Below are 23233 nucleotides of genomic sequence, written 5' to 3' on the forward strand. Positions count from 1 at the left end.
AAATCGCGTGTTCGTGGTTGATCGTTGTATTACGCGTGAAGAGATAACGCGGCTACTTGCGTAGCAATTACGCGTGTATACATTTTTAATGTATGTACATACGTTTCAGAAACCGGCTGCCTCGCTGCGATGAAGCGTTAAACGCTATTTTGAAACGATAAAGTTAGTCATATTGTTGCGAGGTCTGGCGAAGAGAAGGTGATGGTCGATCATAGTGATTTCAATGCAAGGGATCAACGGCTCTTTAAATCCTCTCTTTCGCGATTATAACACGAACTTGCTTGCTCAAATCTACCGATTTACAGATCTGTAATCACGCGCCATACTTTCCTTAGCCACTGTATGCCGACCGAACTTTCAAATTATCTCGAAACGTAAAGAACGATGTTCCACAGAGAATATTTGTTCTGCTGTGTATCGAAGATGAAATGGTAGAACCTTTGAAGTCTCAATATTTGCTTTAGCTCGACGTGTCGCTGCGATGGTGTGAGAGAAATTCTGTTTCGAAACGACAGAGATCGTAAACGATGATTTTGAAAGCTGCGGGACCGTTCGTTCGTGCGTGAAAGTTTGCCTGTCGGAAAACAGCGGGTAACAAATTATCCATGAATTTTGTTATGACGCGTTCCGAATAAAGGGCTGAACCTTGGAGTAGATGGAAGAAAGAAAAATACGTTTCGATTCGAATCACGCGGTACCCCTCCAGTGCAACAATGGCCTGTTCTTTGAACGAGCAACGAGGAGGGAAAAAATCAAGGGGAAATAATCACCCTTCGTACAAATATAGGTCACGATAGAAGCAGTGGATAACCGTGTGTGTTGACCAATGACGTGTACATACACAACGGAGCCACTCGCACAGATTTATCTGCAGGCTGTAGAACAAATTTCCAGATAAATGTCTGTATACCGAGAGTTTCTCGTCTCTCGCGTTAGTCAGCATCCCCAATCAATGGTTCGTACTGTCTTCTTCGCTTCTAGAAGGTTCTTTTAAATTCTAGATAGAAGTATCGATTAACGTCGATTAATCCGCTGGTCATATGTGACGACTTGAGAACCTTTGAAGATAAACCTTATTCGGTAAATACGAAAAAAAGGAATAGATTAAAGTTATCAGCTTTTTGTTTGCTCCTAATTCACTCTCTATCGTGAGGAGAAAGTTTCGATATATTAATAAGAGTAAATTGAATTTTCTCTTCGACGTTCTTATGAATCATCGTGGTTCGTTCCCCTAAGAACAAAGGATACGTCGAGCGTGTTTCTATCGGATTGCTGTCAGGCTTATACGATCGTTATCCGAGGAAAAATGCACAATTACGACCGATTAAGTCTATCTATAGTCCCTCGTAGTCTATTTGCAGCAGCTGACGAAACTCGTTTCCGTGTTGCATCAGTCGTCCGATAACCGACTTTGTTGTTTACCGATCGTCGATAATTATGCTGTGTTTCTTTCGTTCGATCTATCTTCACTCCTTCCTCTCTCGTCATCTGTTCCACAAAGTCAAATCTCTCTTGTCAAAACACCGATACCCTCGATTACGAGCCAAGAATCCCTCTTGTCTCATCTCGAATATTCATCCAATCCCAATCCGCGTTTCACGTAAACCGATCGATTATTTCGTCATATACCGTTTCATCCGCCGAAAGTTACGCATTGCCATAAATATTAGAACGGCGTTGCAGCACCCTAATGCGCCCGCAGAGTTCCCCAAAACCATTTCTGCTCTGCGACCGTAACACGAAGCAGCTTCTCCTCCCAGAGATCCACGACGATCCTACGCCTCTGGAAACAGCTGATCGCTCTTACCAATCCCGTCGTGCGCACACATAAAATCACCAACCCCGTACTCATCTTCCTGTTTGTAAATAATTTGACCGTGTCTTTAATTTTTCATGGAAATTTCGTCTCCTGTCAGTCGCCGGATCCAGTCGAAATTTGGTAGGGTCGTAAGTGGCCTTTCATGCGTTTCACGTATACCGGTGGTTTTAATACAACCTCGATCATCCCGTACGAAACGGCGGAAACGAAGGGTGCAATATTTATTCGACTACTCGATTTATTTTCGCTCTGTCAATCAGCACGAATCGCGATTGCCAGAAAAACGCATTTTCACGTGGAGGTTGGTTATTTCGACGATGAACACAGTGCATTTTGCGTTGGTCGCTCGGAAGGAGGCAGTTATCGTAGATGGAACGCAATAATTATTTTTCGTAGATCTAAAGTTTCGAAAGTTTCGAAAGTTTTACATTATACAAATAAAATCGTATATCTATTATTTGACAGCAGGAAATACGTATCTTTTTTTTCCTTTTACTCACATGCTATTCTCTGAGCAACGAGCTCTAACGTTTCTTCGAGTGTGACGACCCCACATTCTCCGATTTTTCAATTTTAATCTCGTATTAGATCACTGAACGAGCGTCGAGGATTTGACGAGCAGATTAAAAGAACGAGATCCATGTTCCCTTTCAACGAGCCTGTTCTCGTTCCACCGGAAACGAAACGTGTTTCTGTTTCTACAGAGCCTGGAATCAGTCAATTTCTCTTTTCGAGGATCATAAAAGGTCCGCCACGAGACCGGCTGCAAGATCTTTTCTTCCGAGCTATCGCGTTGCGCCGCGTCCAGCCATTATTACTCGTGAGGCACGCAATTTCAAACGAGCCACGTCTTTCGACGGGGTCCTTTTATTATTCCGTTGACACATGGCCCGCAATCACTTCTGCACCCTTCCGCAGTCACGGCTCACTTCGTGACGGGGGAACTTGTAAGGGATTCTCGTTCTTTGCGTCTTCTAATCCACAGTCGTTTTCACCGATCCTTGCGTATCGGTTCATCGCGATAGAAATGTTGCTTTATTTCCATCTTCCTCCGTATCGTCGTTTTTCGTGGAATTATTTAAGATACTGGGTGGGAAGATCGAGTCGCGTTGCATGAGAGTTATTGTAAAGTTAAATTATCAGTCGGAAATCTAATCTTATGCTTGCTGCAATTCGATATTTCTACGCTACTGATGGCTACCCTAATCCGCTGCTAATGGCGGTTCTCAGAACGGTCGATCGACCTCGGTATTTTACGATCATAGGAAAATGGGCAAGGATATGATATATACTATTCGTCATGGTTTTATATCTCGATCGTAAAATGCATCACGCATGCGTTCCTCGATCCTCCGTGACCCTATAGATTATAGATTATAGGTCGTATCGAACGAAGAACGTTAGACGAGACGCGCAAAATCAATGGCTAAATGTGTCTACTATGACTCACGAAAGTATTTGAAAAATCTCTTATGTAGATATACATTATGTAGGTTATAGAAATCATCTTAAAGGTCGCAGAAAATATTTATTGTCTCAGTTTAGGTAGAAAATATCGGCCGTATCCTTAGAATTTTCTTTCGTAGTTGCGATGCTAAAAGAACAGAGTTGGACGATGTAAATTCTAATGTAAATTTCGATGAAGAGAAATTGCGAATGAGATGTTGCGTTAAAGCAACGTTTCCGTGATGGGTAAACTAAGGTAAAGCAACTGTATATTAATTTCTTGCGAAGTGAAATTATGCATTGTAGCTGCAATAAATGTCTTATATCTTCTGTATATATTGTCGGATTTGTTACAAACTTTCCCAATATGTTAGAATAATTTTGTCCGGTTACGATGTTAACAAAGTTCCAAAAAGTTTTCTCTAACGCGCATAATATATCCGTGAAAGTTTTGTATGGCAAGCGGCCCAACACTTTGTGAATCACCTTACGTCATGAGATTTTATGCCCGGACAGGCAAGTTTTTCGCCATCATGGCACGCTTTCCCGCGTTTCCTCTACGAGCTTCGGTTAATTTACTATCGCATAAAAGTCGACTGCTACGGTGAAGGGTGCGCATCGATTTGGCAGAGTCCGCGACAAAAGGAACCATGTTGCGTCGAGGGACGCCGCTGTCCTTTGATCTTATTGTGATACAATGTAATTTGATAAATTTATTCCAACATAAAAACCACCCTTGCGGCGCACGTGGGAACGCTTCAAAGTTCTACAAGACACTGATAACGGTAATAACAATGGGAACAGCTACCTTCGTCGCTTCGATTCGAATATAGATGAGTAGACTGGAAATGTTTACGCATTCGTAGAAAATTTCATCTTTCACGCTCGATGTTTCATACGAGCAAATAAGTTTTATTTGCTTCATGGTATTTATGGAAACGTTTACATAAAAATTCACGGTCTAGCGATAGAATAGAAACGAGATAAGAAAGAGTAATTCTAGCGAATTCTTCGTACCCGAAGAACTGTAAATATGTGGAATTTTGTAATAACTTTATGAAATCCTTAAGAATCTCTGGAGTAACGTATGCTTCAGTTAAACTTTGTCTTTCGCCCGTTGCAACATAGTCTTCTTTCAATGAGATCTATTTACGACAAACTCATCGTTTATTAAGTTTCTTCAAAGCCAAAGCAGAGATAAATCCGCGACAATATAGTGAAAAATAAGTACGCGAAATGAACAAGATGGGCAGATAAAATAAAACATATTCCATCGATATCATCCGATTTTATTTAGTTTGCTTGTTTCGAGAGGAAGTTTCAATTAGAATGTACTATTCGATCTGTCTATTTCAGAAGAACAAATTAAATCAGTCGGAATATATAAGTGAGATAAAAACGAAAGAAACAAAAAAAAATGTCATGACAATGAATAATGAAAGTGGAGAGAAAAGGAAATCGATATTGGAATTTTAAAACGATATCGTTGCACGAATTTTCAAAGCAATCTAAGAAAATATCGAGGCTATTTGCTGTTTGATAGCGCTGTTTATGAAATTTTCATCCAGTGTTTGCGTCGAACGAGCATTGATACGCGGAAAGGCTTGAAAACGTTGAAGATAATTTTTTGCCTACGTCATCTTAAGGTGGAGGCGGTTATTTTTTTCTGATATTTTTCGAGTATCCAATTCGTCCGATCTTTTATATAACACCTATACTGCCCTCCTTAGTCAGAACGTTCTATTTAGCATTTCTTCATTTTTCCAGATATGTTGAAATATTTGATGCTTCTGGTATTTCTTACCTTTCAAATATTAATCATACTTCCTAGCCAGCTAATATCTTTAATCGAACGAAGAAAAATAAAGACGACACAGAGAAAATGATTGAATTCCTATCTCCTTTGGTTTCAAAGCGATAGACAGGACACTTCAGTCAACAGTGACAGTACGTATACTTAAAAGTATACTTAATATCGATTATATTAATCTTACTTAACACCGATTTACTTAATATCCGACCATCAAATATACCGCCTCAAACTTCTACAAATACGATCGGCTTTTTTCTCGACAAGTTCAACGAATAACACTAGTTTTCTGAATGAAACTTCTACGAACAGCTCCTTAACCGTTCTTCTTGTATTTCCAACGTTAATAGGATACCGCGACTAAATTCCGGTACTTAGGAACTACTCTTAATAGGAAGTATTATGGCAGTCGTTCTTTCGATATTCTTGATGAGTGGTTCGATTCTCGTTCAAACGGTCAAATCGATAGATTAGCTTGTTATGAACGCGAGTTAGCAGCAAACTGAACGCGATTATAAATGAAGGGTAACATTAATCTTTCTGTACTTCGATCAAAGTTCAAGCGATTAAGAGGTAGAGTGTACATGGTTCCATAGTCATTCAAGACGTTAGGTGACCTATGGCGGAATTCATTTTGCTTCTTAACCTCAGAATGACGTTCATAATTCTTATGACTAACAAAGACTTCGTTTGGAGTAGATGATATGTTCGATCGTAGATTATCGATTAAGTGAACCGTGATTATTAGACGAATAAATCATTCATCAGATCGATTATTAGCAAAATAATATCGAGATTGTAATCAATGTGAAACAATATTAGCAGTGACTGTAGATATTTTTTTAGAAATTCACAATGATTTCTAAAACCTTAATCGCTGGAATTCTTATTAATTCTGTTATTTAACTCTAGTAATTATTGTAACATAATATTATAATATATCGATATCGTCCTATGACGCGTTGAAAAAAGGTACGAAACCATGCGAAGATATATATTGTATTATGTTATCATGAAACATTTATATTTCGTTAATAATTAATGATTTACGGTCCTGTTTCCGATGACTGCTCGATGTTATCAGGTGTTACAGTCGACTGTCTTTATCGCGCGAAAGTGCAGCAATTAAATGATTCTGGCAATATTCAGTAAACAGATTACGTACGGGTCAACACTTGTACTCGATGTACCATGCAAATTATGCAAGATTGTTATTTCATGCTGACCGTAAGTGGAAAAGTTGCTTGTAAGTGTCGGTTATGCTGACCGTAAGTGGAAAAATTGCTTGTAAGTGTCGATTATGCTGACCGTAAGACGGAGCAAAACAATCGAATATTTTTCACAGTGGCAATCAGATATCATCCAGACTTTGTCTTTCTCACATTCGCCATTTCGAGTACTTATTTTTCATTTTTCTTTCATTTCTATTCAGAATCTACTCGATGAATTTTATTTCGTTTCGCTCCTCCGTTTCTTTAATCAAAGAATTATAGTTCAGAGGAGAAGCGGAACAGTTGACGAGATCTTTAATTTGAAGAAACTTCGAGCAAAGTTAAATCGTAATAGAAAAATTTGTACGACTTTGAGTCTTAAAACGTATCGCTGTAGGTACTCATAAATGCATGAAACCCCATTAGAAAATCCCGTAAATAAATACAAATTTTATGCATCATTTTTTGTATTTATCTGGTTTTCAATAAAAAAGAATGCACGCATCTAACCTTCGTATAATTACATTTTATTTATCGCATCGAACGTTTCACCACGTGTCGCAATAGCGAGATTTGACCAACGATTGGCGAAAGAAGAATCGTCACAGCAGCGATTGGCCGGGAGTATCGATCGTTCGACCGATACCGCTTTATTGTCTTCCGACCAATAAGAAGAGCGTGCATTTTCGTCTTCTATTATTGATATTTCGTCGTCAATAGACTCGCAGATAATATGCTCGCGTATTCACCAGTCCCTGATAATGTTCAGCACGATGTTTTCGTGAAATGGGAAACGAGAAACGAAACGAACGGTCGACTAACGCGTGTCGGGATGACACGGATATCTGTACTTTATCAGCCTCGTGCATTGTTATTGCAAAATTCTGCTGTGTGAAATCACGCCGATGAATCGTACTTGACAATACCGCTATGTATTGGTCGCTTCAGCCATGTCCCATAATTTTGTTCGAACGATCGATTACCACAGCGTTATTAATTTCTCTTTTCCATTAGTCAGAGGACGTTCGGTGATTGTTATTCGGTATTATTTATCGAGTCAGCCGATATCGTTGATCAGGAAAAAAAAAAAAAAGATCTAATCTTCTTATCTAGATACATCACGTTTCACTCCTTGATTGTACTTCGTTTCACATTCACGTTTTAGCTTTGCAATGTTTGAAGAAGACACGTGTATCGCTCGACATTCCTATGCCTTTACACATTTGCTGTGATCAACTATTTTGCGGACGAATCTATTAACCTCTTCAAGGGCGAATTTTTAAGGAAAAGATAATTGCTCGTTATTGTTCAAGTGTTTATTTAAATATACAAATACGTAAAGCGTGACAGCTGAACATCGTCGTAGATATTGGCGATAGAATAAAACGTTGTTAAGGAAATTTTTAGTATCCTAGGAGCCACGACTTGTCGCGTAATTGAATTCTTTGTACATGAAGGAATCAAGGATATCTCAAGGTCCCTTCTATTTCTCTAAATAGAACTATACATTTTTCTATACACCGCTTGATGCGCTTTTTAATTCTTCATAAGCAAGTAATAAGGTAAATCGAAAATATAAGATCGGAAAGCGATTAGATAAAAAGATACATTAGCTTTAATGTATTTAAAACTTATCGTATGAAAGACAAGGAATACGAAAATCTTTCGTATTGTATCACCAATATTTTCCACAATATTTAACCGTCACACTTTATAGCTCTGTATATCTGTGAATACTAAATGGGAGATACAATACTCGAGGAAAATACTGATACGTCTAAGAAATATAATTTCTTTTTTTTTTTGTTTGTTTAATTTATACTTTACAATTTGTCCAGCTGGACATTTGGTAAATTCTTCCAACTTAATTGCTAAATAACACGTGGATGGCTATCCCTAGCGGGATACCCATCAGAAACATAGTGTACACATATATGATCGTATCTTCCAGAATTATACTTCAATTACACAAAAAGTAAACCTACACATACGTATCGATATCTTTCAAGAGGTTAGCACTAGAAACAGATGATAATTTTCTATTTCTTTTTTGCTAATGCATTATACATAGCTATATATGTAGTTATATATAGATATGGTATTGAACCTCGTTAGCTACTTATAAGATAATTTATCTCAGGTATGTAAGTCAATTTTAAGGGAATATAATTTATTATTGATACAGAACGTATCCCGATTTATCCGAGACTCTACTTTTATTCAGGATGGTAGGAAACGTGTAAAATAGTCAGTTCCATTCGCCCTTGTCGACGATTCTACAAAGAATAAATCGAACGTACTAGACGTCGCAGTCGCAAAGTATCAGGATCCGCTAGTTTACGACACCGTACGGGCGAGGGCTTAAAATTTATGCCACCCTCAAGTGTTGACGCTCTTTCTTCCTACAGCCGAGGGCAACGATGACCAAGTAGTCGACCCAGACGTTCGGACTTGACATTTTCTTACAGGAATATTCACGTCTGGTAACCTTAATTGTATTTTTCGGAATGAAGAAGCCTAAATTACAGAAAAGCAAAATCTACATTCACACGCGGTGATTACGGTAAGTTAACCTGATCGACAAGAGAGCTTTTTTGCCAAACGATGGAGCATCGGGTAACCAAGCCACTGGTTTCTGCCCATTGTATCCCTTTGCTCTCCGAACCTCTCCGTCTGAATTAGCCATTGGTCGTAGGCAGCGATCTATAGCAATGGCAAAACCACGTTTCAGAGTAACCCCGAATATGGAACAACGCGATACGTTTTGCGTCACGGTATTATTTTATGATGAAGTAGAGAAGCGTTTATACGCCATAGCGAGCGTTTGTGTATCTGTGGAACAGGCAATTCGTGTGCGTGTTATTAGAGAAAATCTTTGTACCGCAGCTGTTTGATATGATAATGCAGCAAATTTTCGAACAGCTACTACTTGTCGCTGTTAAAATCGGATTGATTCGAGGGGCAAACAATACGTATCGCGTTGTTTAATTGGGCTTAGTATCGATATTGTAGCGTGACAGATGCATGGACAACGTGTTAATAAACGTGGCTGTCCGTCTTATTCAATAAATCTTATTAAATAGATCCCCTATCGAAATTTAGTTGATGATCTAATCTATATTTGCGATGACTATTTATGTATACGTTTCGTGGTTCCCGTGCAAACACAGATGCGATTATTTTTGTGTGCGTAGATGATCTAATCGTGTCGATAAAAAATGATAAATATGTAATCGATGATTTAGTTATTCTGTAAAGTAGATATTTTTCGTGTACATACAGCGCTCGCCAATGTCAAACTTCCTGAAATTTCATTAACGTTAAACTCAGATGCGATAACAATAACCTTATTGATAAAATTCGAAACCATTCGGAAAATGTATACGGAGGTTACAACGTGCTTATTAATACCGAATATGGACATAGTTCTCAAGTATCCACGACATCGTCACATGTACGTGACTTATCAGGAGTTGTCAAACTACCCGGCCGTGATAGACACGAGGGTAGGGAACATATTCGTCTATGACAAATGTTCGATTCTCACTCATTAGAGCCCGCTTTATGGAGTACCATACGTGCTCAAATATTCTGCACCTTTCCCTTGCTACCCGACATCGGGTTTCAATTTGTGGCTCCGATTCTTGTAACGTAGTAGCTGCTGTATCAAGTAGCACATTTTTTATGTAACCTATCACGTTGGCCTATAACTCATACATATTCCTTTTCTACGTAAAAAACTAAATAGTAGGACGAAGTATCGCAATATGTGACGACTGTAGAGGAAGAACATGACAAGTCGCATTTTCTATCTTTTACAGAGAAGCAGTTTCTCAACCAATCCCGTGTTTCCAAAATCTATTTTCGAAGCTAAACATGTGTTCTTTCATCCCGTCCAAAATTTATAAAATATCTTGGCTTCCACAAAACTTTGTCAATTTGTCAGCTATTTTTAAAATACACGTCTTTGGAGCTAGCAGATGCTCATTTTCGACTACTGCTCACGCTCAAATTCTCCTCCCCTGATCGCGTAATGACACTGGAACCAGGAAATGTACTTGTCACGTTTCTCCGCTGTAATCTACATATTTCATATCGTATAAAATCGTCCATTCGTTTGAAAACGATACTCGTATTTAGAAACGAGATTCGTACATGCTTAATGGAATTATAAGATCGTTGAAAATGACTCGTTTAATGATAATTTTGACAGGAAAAAAAAACCAACTTGGAGGCGCCGGGCATCGATCCCGGTACCTCTCGCATGCTAAGCGAGCGCTCTACCATCTGAGCTACGCCCCCTGATAACAGACGCTGGAATTCTGCGAAACTTCCGGAGCAAAGCTCCGATAGCATGACACAATTTCTTCTAATTGATTTTTCGCTGACTCGGCAGCGTTAATTGACAGCCGGTTAATTAAGAAGTCGATGCAACCGATTAGACGTAAGAATCGAACTATTGTCCTTCGAGGAATTCGTTTATCGAGGCTCTCCTTCCTCTGTGTTGGTCATTGTTGAGTCATCGTCGGTGTATGTCAGATCGTTGCACTCTATCCTTTAACTAAATGGTAATGATACAATATTACGAACATAATTACTGAATCGAAAATTATTTCAAAAGATTCGAACGATATACGAGCCTCTGCTAATTACTTCGAAAGCTGCTGCCATCTTGGATTTCCAATTGGCAGCAATTGATTCTATAAAGATTCTGCAATACGCGTAACCGCCGCTCGGTCTTAGTTCCCGAGATATAGGCAAAAATCTGTCGGTACTACTACTACAGTGAATTCTGTCTATAATTGTGAGTATGCGTTGGTATCGGTTATCGGCCGCCTTGCAGCGTGGTGGCGGCGCCACGATTTAAAAAGCTAACCCAAACCCAACTCTTATCTTTTGTTTATACGTAGTGCATGTAAACTGCGTGTGCTTGAGTATTCTGGGATCAATTCAAGTTACAATCCTGTATACAACTGCGTATTAAAAGCGATTATCTGTTTCTTCACAATGGACCAGATCCGCAGACTAACAAGACATTACCCTTTAGACTTAAACATTAGATTCGGCTAGAACCAAACATACAAGTTTTATCTGATGGAGCAATAACCATAAGGAACCTCTTGATTAGAAGGTGTTATATGCCAATTGACGGCCTTAATAGTAAATCGAAAAGCCTCCTTTTATAACAGTTCCTTAGGATTATTGCGATCCGCTTAATTCTATGTGCACAGTTGGTGGTCGCCTCGAACATAAAAAAGAGTCACCGAACGTAACACTATTAATGACCTGGATTAGGTTTGGATTAGTCATTTAAATCCGGCCGATGTGGGACAGCCGGTCATAAGTTTCAATGACAAACAATAACATAATTACAATTCATGTTATGCTGTATATTTTATTGTTACTATCTGAAATTGGAAACGTTCCAGTCACAATTTCGTGGCATTTAATTATTGGATTGTCAAAATCGTGTTGTCGTTGGAAGAGATTTTCAAAGATGTTTCTTGCTGTCTCGTATATGCGATTGTGAATGACTATTTAGATTCGTAAAGTATAGAACAAAAATAAAGGATATCAGTGGCTGACGGATGTAAACAGATCGCCAAGCAACGAACTTGCGACTGTGTCACAGACACGCACACATACGGGCAAAATTCACTGTAGCGACACCGCCAATTTTTACAAATTTATATCTCGAAAACTAGAAGAGTCTGGCGGTAACACGCGAAGGAAAAAGTTCAAAATATTGATTTCTACAACATGTTAAAAATCATCGAAATGGAAGAGAGCTGCAGCTTTCTAAATTAATTAGCGAGTTTCTTAGAAGCATTTTTTGTTAATTTCTTAGTTCCATTGCCCAAGTACACGGTTAATGTTCAGTTCTCGATAAACAAATGAATTATTTCTATAAGTTATTTACCGTAAGAAATGACATAAAGAGCAATAAATAATAGTAAATTCTAATTTGTGGAGCCTATGCATGTGGCTTCTGAACGGCTCCTATGTATACAAAATGAAAGAATTTGTATGAATTTTAAAGTATTATACACACGATTCGGCAGTAAAATTTGGTAATGGTGTTTCGTGTCATTAAAATTCATGGATTTCGCTCTTTTGCTTCATTGTGGTTTCTTGCTCCACTTCGACCGATAATAACGTCTCCATTGTTTCGAAGGCTTTTATGTACAATGATGCGTCATTAGCCAAGATAAAGATGATCCACTAATGCCACGTGGTCCAAAAGCGTGGCTCGTGCCATAAAAACGTTTTACACAGTCCGATAACGCACTAACCAAAGAAAATGTCGGCGACTTGACTCGAGTATTAAGTCACGGTTAGAACAAAGGTATCTTTAATCGGTCGAAATATCTGTACACAAGTTCGTTGGTACATATTTGCACCTTTGAATTCCTTTTGAAAAACATGTTAATACCACACGTGTAGATTATTCGGTTCTTATACTTTACATCGATAAGCAGTCGACAGCAGCTCCAAAGTTTAGATTTAGATATATTTTACTTAAATATCAAAGATCAGAGATTACAAATTATCAATATGAAATAGAAGAATTCATTAAAAGATCTCTTAAAAAATATTACGTAATTTACTTCAATAATTGTTAATCCTCTGCAGTCATGTATCGAATTAAATTCGATATTGTGTCTCATTCGATTATTGTCAGTGTCGGCGTGTGTATGTATGAAACATATTGCTCTCTGTGTTGGAATTTAATTCAAGAAAGACACCTGCGGGCACATTATTAATATTTATGTACTTGTAATACTTTAAAATTAGCTTATTGAATATATAAAATTTTATTTTGCTCTTTGATATAACAGATTAATATAGGTGACAGACAAATAAATATAGAAATAAAAAAAAAAATGAATGAAAGAGATAAGCAGGAACAGAGAATGCATATGTACGAAGAAAATAAAAGGAATGAGAGTAGACCTGTAAGAAGCGATAAGACACAGATACGATATAGGGGTATAAAGGAAAGTTATAGCATAACATCGTTATAGAAAACGCTCAAGATTACAGAAAAAGGATAAAAAAGAACGTTCTAGTTTCACTAGTTCCAGCATGGAAGGGTGAAAGTGTCAGGCTGTGCGTGTTCGCAACTTTTACGATCCTTCGGAGTTCTCGGTCCGTAAGGCATTATTGCACAACACGAACGACAAAGAAAAAAGGAAAACGAGGGAGAGCCAAGAGAGTCGAACAGAACTTCCCTCTAGATTTACTCGCTATTCCGGAAACAGCCCTCTTGACTTCCGCGCTGGTTCTTTTCCAATGCTGCAGTTGTGTTTCTTTCCGTGGTCATGACGGTTCGCGTGTCTTCGGCACGTGCTCGTCCATCGTCTACCATCTCGACGTCTGTTTGCTCGTTCCCTCATCAACTAATTCGTGACCATTTTTTATCTTGCAACAAGCACTGTAACGTCGCTTATCGGACGTCGTTTTAGTGTAGGACATTGTGATGACTCATTCCCTCGCGACTCGAAGCTACATCGACGTCCTTCGCGTTCCGTCGCGCAATTTCTCACAAACTATCAAAACTTATTATTGTTATTGTACTTTGTCGATTTTATTAAAACTCTGACGACAAGAAGTCGTCGTAAAACGTGTCAATATTGTTTTTGCAGGTCAATTGTTCTTATCTTAACTGAAATGCGACCTGTTAAAGCGAGACCGAATAACAGGGAATTCACTGTAAGAGCATAGGACAATGCATGATGATTTTATGTAGAAAAGACAGACTAGATAATTTCCTATCGATGAAGCGTCGGCATAATTATAAAATTCCCAACGTTAATACGAAGAAAAAAAAAATAAAAAAGAGAAATTTGATATACGTATAAGAGAGGGATGACGAGGAAGGAATTCCCGCGAATAGATAAGTCTATTTTGCAACCGGAGATGAACGCGATCCGTTAATCTACACCGGCGATTTGCAGTTCGTCACCACGTAATGGAACGATAGTTCGCAACGTTACAGCTGAAACGTTTCATTGCCACGTAATACCTTGCCGGGTTCGCGATGTGACTCATCGCCGCGAAAGGATTCTAAAGTGTTTTTGCATCGGCGGCCTTGATCCGCCAGTTCGATGAGAGTTCGCTCAGAGCAAGAGGGAGAAAAAAGGAAGAACGAGCACTTCGGTTAAGTCATGGCGGCCGATTAGACGCGTCGATCAATCATTCCGCTATTTTCCTTCGCGTCTGTCGTGCTCCTGTTCTTGCTGCGACACACTTCTTTTTTTTTTTTATTATCACGATACAGTTCGTTACGTGGCTTTAACAGCGAGATCGGATGATCGCGTACGTTACATCATTGAGAATATAAATCTGTCTAGTTGCAACGACTTCGTATTGCTCTTCTGTACTTGTTGACCGTGGATTTTTATAGACACTCATATTTTTATGAACACGCAAAGAGATAGAACTTAATACCGACTCGAAATTGAACTACACTATACTTTCATGAACTATACTTTGAAGATTTTATATATCTTTATATATTGTGCGCGCTCTTTGCACTCTTATATCTTTAAATTTTTCATTAATGCACAAACATCCGCGGCTTATTTATTATCCATTACTTCGGGTGCTTGTATGCACCTAAAAGCACTTACAGGAACCTGTATAGAGAGTATAATGATTTCGATAACGTGACTCAGCGTCCTACGATACAACCGATGGTTTTTCTCGATCAAACATCAACCAGGCAGTCCGTGTCGTCTAGTGGCAGCTGACGAGACCATTTCGATGATTTTGCTAGCAACAGCTGACCGTTGCAACGCATAGAGAGTAGTTCTCTCTTCCGTTATAACGGCACAATGCGTGCGACCGGCTGAAAGCTATTGCACGCTAGGAAAGAACGAGCAAGAGAAAGAAACGAAGGAAAAGAGAAAGGGATAGATAGATCGGTCACGGGTTAGACGATGACGCGTGGTTATAATATAGTGGAGGGGTGGTTGGAAAAAAAGCGGAAAAGCGGAGAAAGCAAGAACAAAACGAAGCTACCGAGAGTGTTGCTCGGTCGTTTGGCGTAGGGAGATGTAGGGAGGAGGCGGGGGATGCACGTGAACGAGACAGGGACTGGATAAAGAGCGAGAAAAGAAATAGGGGATTAAAGCGGCATGAGAAAGACGGATGAATGTTGGAGGAGGGCGTGGAAACGGAGAAAAGAGGCACGGTGGAATATCGCGATGTAGGGAATGAACAAGAGAAAGACGCGAGAAAGAGACACGACGAAAGAGTGCATGCCATGGTGGGGGAGGAGAATAAAAAGAGACAGAAAAAGATATAGAAGCTATACATATACGAGGAAGGAGGAAAAGGAGAGGAAAACGGGCATCGAGGAAAAGAGGTAGTAGGAATCGGTAGTGAAAGAAGGACAGAGAGCGAAGTAGGAGTGTACGGGACGGTGGCGGATCGGGAGAAGGGGATTTCCGAGCGACGGGGCCTATAATATCGTATGGCAGTGCCGTAACGAGAGGCGCTTTCCCGAACGTTGACCTCTTCGCGCTTCCAATACTAACCTCGCCCAAATGCCCGCTCCCGGGAATACGAAATACATAATATATATGTAGAAACTTTGGTGTCTCTCGTCGCAACGACATGCGAGCTGAGAGCTGAGAGATCGTCGGTCTTCCTGGAAACCGATTGACCGAGAACATCTCGAGACCTCGATCACGCTTTAAAAGACCTTCCCTTCCCTCTATATTGTATATTAAGATTTATTATATTTTACACCGAACGCGCAGAAGCGAGGTTCTGCAGCTGTTTCCGGGAGCAAGCTGCTGCGGCCCTTTAAACCGGCCTTTTCTCGGAACTCGCCTCTAAGCGAGCTTCCCTTTTCTTCGCGAGTATTTTAAAATTTAAAAGAAAACTTTAACATCCATAGGGTATTTATTGAAACAATGAAAGAATTGTAATACGTTCCCCGAGCGAATTTCCCTCCAGAGGTTTCATTAGCCTTGCGTTAACACACCGACCGTGATACTGGTACGTTCTTCTTAGTTTCGAAAACCGAGAATGGTTTCGTTGCTGGCTCTGGAACAGTTTCAAACGCAGTTCGATTAATGGTTCGTCATCATCGATCGTCATCGAAAAGCCGAGTGACTAGACGCAATCAGCGTCATTGTGCTAGACATCGCGGCTGCTGACACGGTGCTTCTATTCTTACGACGAGGAGACGTCTAGTTAGGCCACGCGACTCGGTACGAGGGATCTTTTTGGGTTTGTTCGCATGAAAAATTCCGTGATGCGGTGCCACCGTGACGTTTCCTACTCACGACAAAGGGTCGTAAGTATTTTGCGGAAATGAAAAGGGGAGAGAGCCCTTCTTCCTTTCCGGCCGAGTCTTTATTTCACGTTGTCCTTGGAAGACAAAGGAACCTTAAAGCCCCTGAAAGATTCTTCATCTTCTCTTCCCTGGATACAAAGAAACCGGATAGTTTCATTGATCCGAACGGTTAGGAGGAATATTCGCGAATCATATCGTCCTCGTATGTACATACACCCATCGCGATAACGTAGCCACTTCACTGAGAAAGAGCCTGTTCATTAACGTTGATAAACAGCGAACGTTCCACCTTCTCGAGGATTATATACTTTTCAATTATGCAAGGGGAGATTACCGGTTGTCGTTTCGCGAGAACGGTGACAGACTACCAGGTAACGACAATGAAAGTGTATTTAGAGTAGAGATATACAAATCGGACAGCAACCGGTGTAGATTCTGCTACTTTCTTGCTCGTATGCAGCAACACGCGTTTCAAACCCATGATTTTGACTTTCTCTGGATATTTTAAACCGAGAAGTCAAGGGAAGTACGAAACGGGCCGGTGTTCTTCGTTTACTTTTACACTTTTACCAGTGGACCGCATAACACGTTACAACTTACATCGTGCCGATAATCAGATGGGATCGATATTTTTAGCACAGTTCGTACTCCTGTTGCTAAGGCATCAGCTGATCAAGCCGGCTGCCTGCGTGCACCAGCCCCGTATCTATAGCTACCTACACTAACGTCCCTACCAATGGTCCCCTCTCCCCTGTTGCCCGTTGACTTTAACCGAACGCATAACCAAGTTAGATATTCACGAAACGTTGCAATGAATCACGAATTATCTGAAAGCAAAACCCTCGTCTTTTTATGCGCTTTATCAGAATTTCGCTTTAACGACTCTGGCATGGTGCGCGCTGTTGCTACGGCACTGTCGACCAATGGCAGGTCCAGGGAACCGGCAAGTCTCCCCACCAGCTGTTCATTCCCCACCACGCCACCTCGACCAGATGATCGCAGCTCGTAGCTTAGCTCGACTATCGAAGCATCAGTTATCGTCAGTTAGCAACCGGCTCTCTTACCGTATACACCGTTCACCGTAGCAAACCCCCAGCACGTAATGTCCAGTGTAACCTGATTCTTGTGCTCTTCCTAATTATGTGTCGGTGTTGTGAACGATCGTAGTCTTTTCTACCTTCTTCTTTTTTCTATTACATTTACTGCTTTTTTACCGTTCGATCGTACTTTTATAAAAAAATTGTGCAGCCGTACGAGAAGATCGAATAGAGCCTGTCGCATACATAATACCCAACGCCAGGGTACGAGCAATATTTCTGTGATATTTATTATGATTGGTAATTTCTCGCCGGTGTTCCTCGCGTGTGATAACTCACGGACGTTCTATCCCAAAGGAAAACCTACCGTTAAGACTTACCGGTGAAAACGATTCTTCTAAATTTCGCGACGTCACGTATATACCCGTCGCTTTTTTTTTTACCGAAAGAGCTTTAGATCGTCAAGGGACTGAAAAGAGACCTTTTCCTTTTTTTATTACGTACAACATATACGCGTACGTTTTTACGTTATTATATACGTCTGCCGAAGTCTTTCGTGTAATATCTCTTTCATACGTATAATATATATACATATATATATAGTGTATTTATTAAAATCGTCCAAAATTCCTGTGGCTAACGTGACCGAGTCTTACCCCAAGGCGGATACGATCGCGAATTGTGGTGGTGCCGCCAACATGGGTCAGATTGGAAATGACGTGAGTTTTTTACAGATTTTTTTTCATTTTTCTCTTTGATTTGTTTAAATTTTAAATCCCGGCCCAGGAAGCCGACCTGCTGGTCGCTTTCGAGACGAATGCGCCTGTCGCTGCCTACCGGGTTTTTTTATTTTTTTATTTTTTTTTTTTTTCGCTTGGTAACAGCGAGGGGGAGGATCGACCGGCTTTTCGGGCTTCTTCGTGTTTCTCGTAATTACAGCCTATATAGACGTATCTGCGTGTACCGGCATTCATCATATACGCGTATATTTCTATTCGCTCACGCATGCGACCGGCGCATTCGGGAAGTCACCGAGACCTTACGATTCATCGAGTAAAGACAGAGTGTCATACGAAGTAAGGGAAAAAAGATGGTCGGTCGAAAGGGTTGAAAGGAGACGAATGTCGCTTGAATATCGCGATATTTTTTTTAATACCGTCGAATTAATATTCTGTACGCGTTCCCCCGAATTAATTCCGTATTTTGAAGCATGTTCAATTTCTGTTTAAAACGTAATTTGTCATATGTGCTCATTTTTAATATTTAGCTTCGTATTATCGTATTTGAATCGCTATGTATGTATATACGATGCTTCGGCCGATCTCTTCGATCGTCGTAAGCACGCATCTTTTTTTCGTCATCTATACTAGAATAGATCGAATCGCGCATCGTTAAATTGACGAAAAATGGAGAATTCTCTCGATATATTCGATTCGATAACATAGACGAGACCGGGTAATTGATTTTATTTAGAGGAAAGCGTGTAACCATTCGATTCACGATTCGCGTGTATGGTTCGTTAAATTGTAGCTCGTTCGAAGAGAAGCTGCTGTCGGTCTTGTGGCGTGAGACCGATATATCGCGCGTGAGGATCGGACTCCAGCTCATTTTTTACGCGGATTTGTTCGTATGCGTTACGCTCGTTCGATAACGAATAAAGGGTTGATTGTCTGGAAATAACGCTTCTGTAAAAGAAGATCCATGAAACATTACTCTTTTCTCGTGCTGGTCGTATCTCTAATCAGAGGAGGTCGATCGAATTTTCGGAGGCCAATGGCCGGACCGTCGTAACTTTCAAGTTTCTGAAGATTTAAGCTTTTAAAATTTGTATTTTTAAATTTTGTGAATTTGCAAAATTCTCTTTTAAATTCAGACTTTCGAATTTCTATATTGAATTTGCCAAAATTCGATATTGATCTCCTAATCCCTATCGATATATGACAATCTTGCCAGATTCTTCGATTTATTCTCGCGGACAGGTCAGAAATCTCGAACATAATTTCATAATGCGAAGAGATATCCTCTTTACAGTATTTACCACTTCCTTCATTGGGAGTTAGCAGGTGAACCTAGCTTGTGGATGACTCGCAGCAGTCTCTGTTCTTGCGTCAGACATTTATCCCTCCCTTGCTTTACCGCGGCCCTGTGTCACTTTGCCAATTTTGTTGACGTGTTTCATCATCCTGAACGTTCACCCAAAATCGACCTAGCTTTGTTCAGCTATTGTGGATGTCAGTTTGTTGATTTCACAGTAACCATCCACTTCCCACTCATAAATTTCATACCTTTTTAACATTGCAAGCCAATGACGTGAGCATTTCGAAATCGATTATTGTTATCTATAACTTTGTAAAAGTTTTCCTGTCGATAGCTCGTCCATTAATAAATACCAAGGCACTTGCAATAATTTCTACTATTTATATCGTCACCTTCCACGTCACGTTTCGTCATTTTTTATCACGGTTCCCTACATTCCCAAACTTTCGTTTTCCTTCCTCTTGTACTACATGACGTTCAATATTAACACTCGTTAAATACTTTAATTTTACCGGAAACCTTGATTTTTCAACCTGTTTAGCCACATCAGGTGTTAATACGTTCGTCCATTCAAGCAGAGCCACCTTGTTAATTTTCGTTCTTTATATTGATCGCTTCATTGACGCATTTCGCTCTTCGTCATAGAAATTTATCGTTGTTTTATCATTGTTACCTCAGCAAACGAGTCGGTATTTTCGTGCAACGTGCGAGTTATCTAATGAATATGACAACAAAGGCCACCCTATCGTTAATTATTTCTGTCAGACATTGTATATTTTTTCACATATGGACAACGTGACTTTCATATATTGTACAAACGCGTTTATGAATATCAAAGTTCGCTTTGAAATAAATTCGACTCGTGAGTTGTACGTGTTTGTCTTGTTATCACATATCGAACGTTTACCTATGGAATTCCTTCACTGTCGTCAACGGACGATAATTGAACGGCGCTTTGTTCGAGTCGATCACCCGAACGCGTGTAGCATTTCGAATAATTAGAGGGTTTTGCGCCTCGACAGGAACGGATCGAACGAGAGTGGAAAAAATCATCGATGTTTGCTCGACGTTCAGTCAGTGTAACACGGATAGCTTCGGAAATAATCGCTAACCCGTTTGAACGGTCCTTCCTCTAATCAACTCGAACAATCTAAATAAGGCTGCTCTAATCATTTTGAGCGATCTACGAGAGAGAGAGAGAGAGAGAGAGAGAGAGAAACTATTCAGTAGTCAGCTTCTAAGGAGTTTCTTTTCGGACGTAACGCCATGTTTGGCGTTTCCTGCTTTTCCTATGGGAGCATTTTTCTTGCGAAACCGTTTAAATGGCTTCGAGCCCTTTTGTATCCAATTTATATCCACACATGGATCCCAGTACACTGCCGTATATCATAAATAGAAATATAATATTTTAAATGAGGTAACATGACCTAACAGGTTATAAATTTTACCTTTGTGCTAACAAAGTAAACTATGTAAAATAGTAAACTTTGGAAAGTAGAGAAAAGGCGGAGCAGATATTAGAATAAGAAGGAAGGGAGGGACGGTTTACGGCTAAATCGGCAAAGGTCAATAAAGATTTTAAAGATCAATAAAGGTTTGGCCGGTCAAGTTCGCCAGGCACGTCATTTACATGTAAATTTCCATATTTTGCCATAATTTCATTCCATATTTATTTGTCATAGCTTCATTCATAAACGTGTGCGGCTGGTTAAACACGTCTCGTGCATTGCCCTCTACCTCTTGATTTATATAAATCCTCGATAGCCTCTCTGAAAAGACGTCCGTATTTCAATTTCATATGGAGACTGTGACACGAGATCGGCACAGGAATAATAGAAGGTTGAACCGTTCGCCTGGAGCGAGTTCGTTACGAGACAAGTTCCGTCGAGTCCGAGCGCAGTTTTGCATTTCTAATGTTTTCCTCTGCGCCAGAGTCGTGTTATGCAATCGTGTCGGGAAACTGTACGAACGTTCCTCACGACCCTTTTTGAAGTATACTGCAAATTGGTCGTGGAATTAACAGAGAGAGAGAGGGAGAGGGAGAGGGATAGCGTGCGTAGCTTTGAAGACTACCCTGGTTTCAAACGATTATTTTTATCCTACGACTCCTCTTTACTTCCCTCCTTTCGTTTTTCTCCTTTTCCCCTTTACTTCTTTCGTTTTTTTTCTTTCACCATCTTTTTCTTCCTTTGTAAAGCGTGACGAACGTGCACGTTCCATCTGGGCATGGTGGCCCGTTGAGACAGGCTCTCATCGAATTTCTCCATTTTTTCTTTTCTCTTCGCTTGTTCTATTCCCTTTCCCCATATAGATATACATATGTTCTTTCCTTCTCGTCGAGCTCCCCCGAGATCGTAAAATTGTTTTCCAAGCGTAAACCGGTTCTAGAGATCTGGGTTCTGGTTTTCAATGTTGTTGCGCGCGGTCATAGGCCGCCTTCGCTTCTCGAAGACCTCGGAGAACGGGTCCGGGCCCGTTCGGGCCAACAGGTTTTCTTGCTTTTTCTTTTCTCGTGTCATCGACAACCGCACCATAACCACCGCTCAATGAACCAGCATTTTGCTACCTCCTTCTTTTTCCCTCGTCCCATGAAATCCTCTGATTTCGATGTTGTGTTTTTCGTCGTCGTTTTAGAAGCTAATGGCGTTCAATCCCCTTGGTAGCGGAAACATTATGAAACACTCTTACAACACGTCCAAGAATCATTCACCGTTCATTGGACTGGACAAGCTTATGCATCTTTTTCCTGAATAATGTGCGGAATTTTTAGAAAATTGTCACTTCAACGTAAAATAGGAACAGATACAGCGATCATAGTTCAAGTACGATATTTTTCAAATAAGGAAGGAAAACAATGTTTTCGTTAAAAGAAAATCTACGTGATACACCTTATACAAATTTGTGTTCCGTTATTTGCAAGTGTCAAGCATTGTCGTTACATAATTAACGAGGCAGGAGTAATTCAGGACACGACATGTAATTTACACTTTAGTTGCGTCCTTCGGTAGATCTATAGCCAAGCAAATGGATTTGAAATGGTCCCATTGTTATTCCATTCAGTATAAATCTCGTCTACAATTACGAATCTATTATGATCCGGATGGATCATCCCGGCAGAAACGAATCAACTCTTCCTCTATTTACATATAAAGTGCTTACCGCTGACGTAACGCACCGCTTTTTTAAAAATTCAACTCAAACGACTCGTATTTCGAATGGAAGTTATTTACCATAAGGTTTGAACTAAATTCTGCAATCCTTGAATAGAACCAACTGTAAAAGATACGAACGATAATTAACCGATCTAATGTACATGTTCAGCCTGGTAACGAAGAGGTGTATATGCACAGGGTAGGTTGTTTTCGCTTATCGTCGTGCCAGCTCTTATGTAAATGTTAAAATTTTAACGTAATCCGCCATTGGTAAACATGTTTGCCGGTAACGTTCGCGGATAAACATGGACTCTAGTGCCCTGATCAGCGTTTATCTTCCTCGATTTTACGTTTTTGGGTTTCTTAACTCTACCGAAGAAAAGATATCGTATCTAAAATTGGCGAAATTGGA

General features: G+C 40.0%; 1 protein-coding gene and 1 non-coding gene across 4 annotated transcripts in view; one reads left to right on the plus strand and one right to left on the minus strand.

Moving 5' to 3' along the window:
- The window catches only part of LOC122566727 (sestrin-1), a 148807-nt gene that overhangs the window by 100127 nt on the left and 25447 nt on the right, over positions 1 to 23233 (plus strand). The window lies entirely within an intron of this gene.
- Positions 10516 to 10588, minus strand: Trnaa-agc. The gene has a single exon. It is a non-coding gene; the product is annotated as a tRNA-Ala (tRNA).

Source organism: Bombus pyrosoma, linkage group LG4 (assembly GCF_014825855.1).
Source record: "Bombus pyrosoma isolate SC7728 linkage group LG4, ASM1482585v1, whole genome shotgun sequence".
NCBI lineage: Eukaryota > Metazoa > Arthropoda > Insecta > Hymenoptera > Apidae > Bombus > Bombus pyrosoma.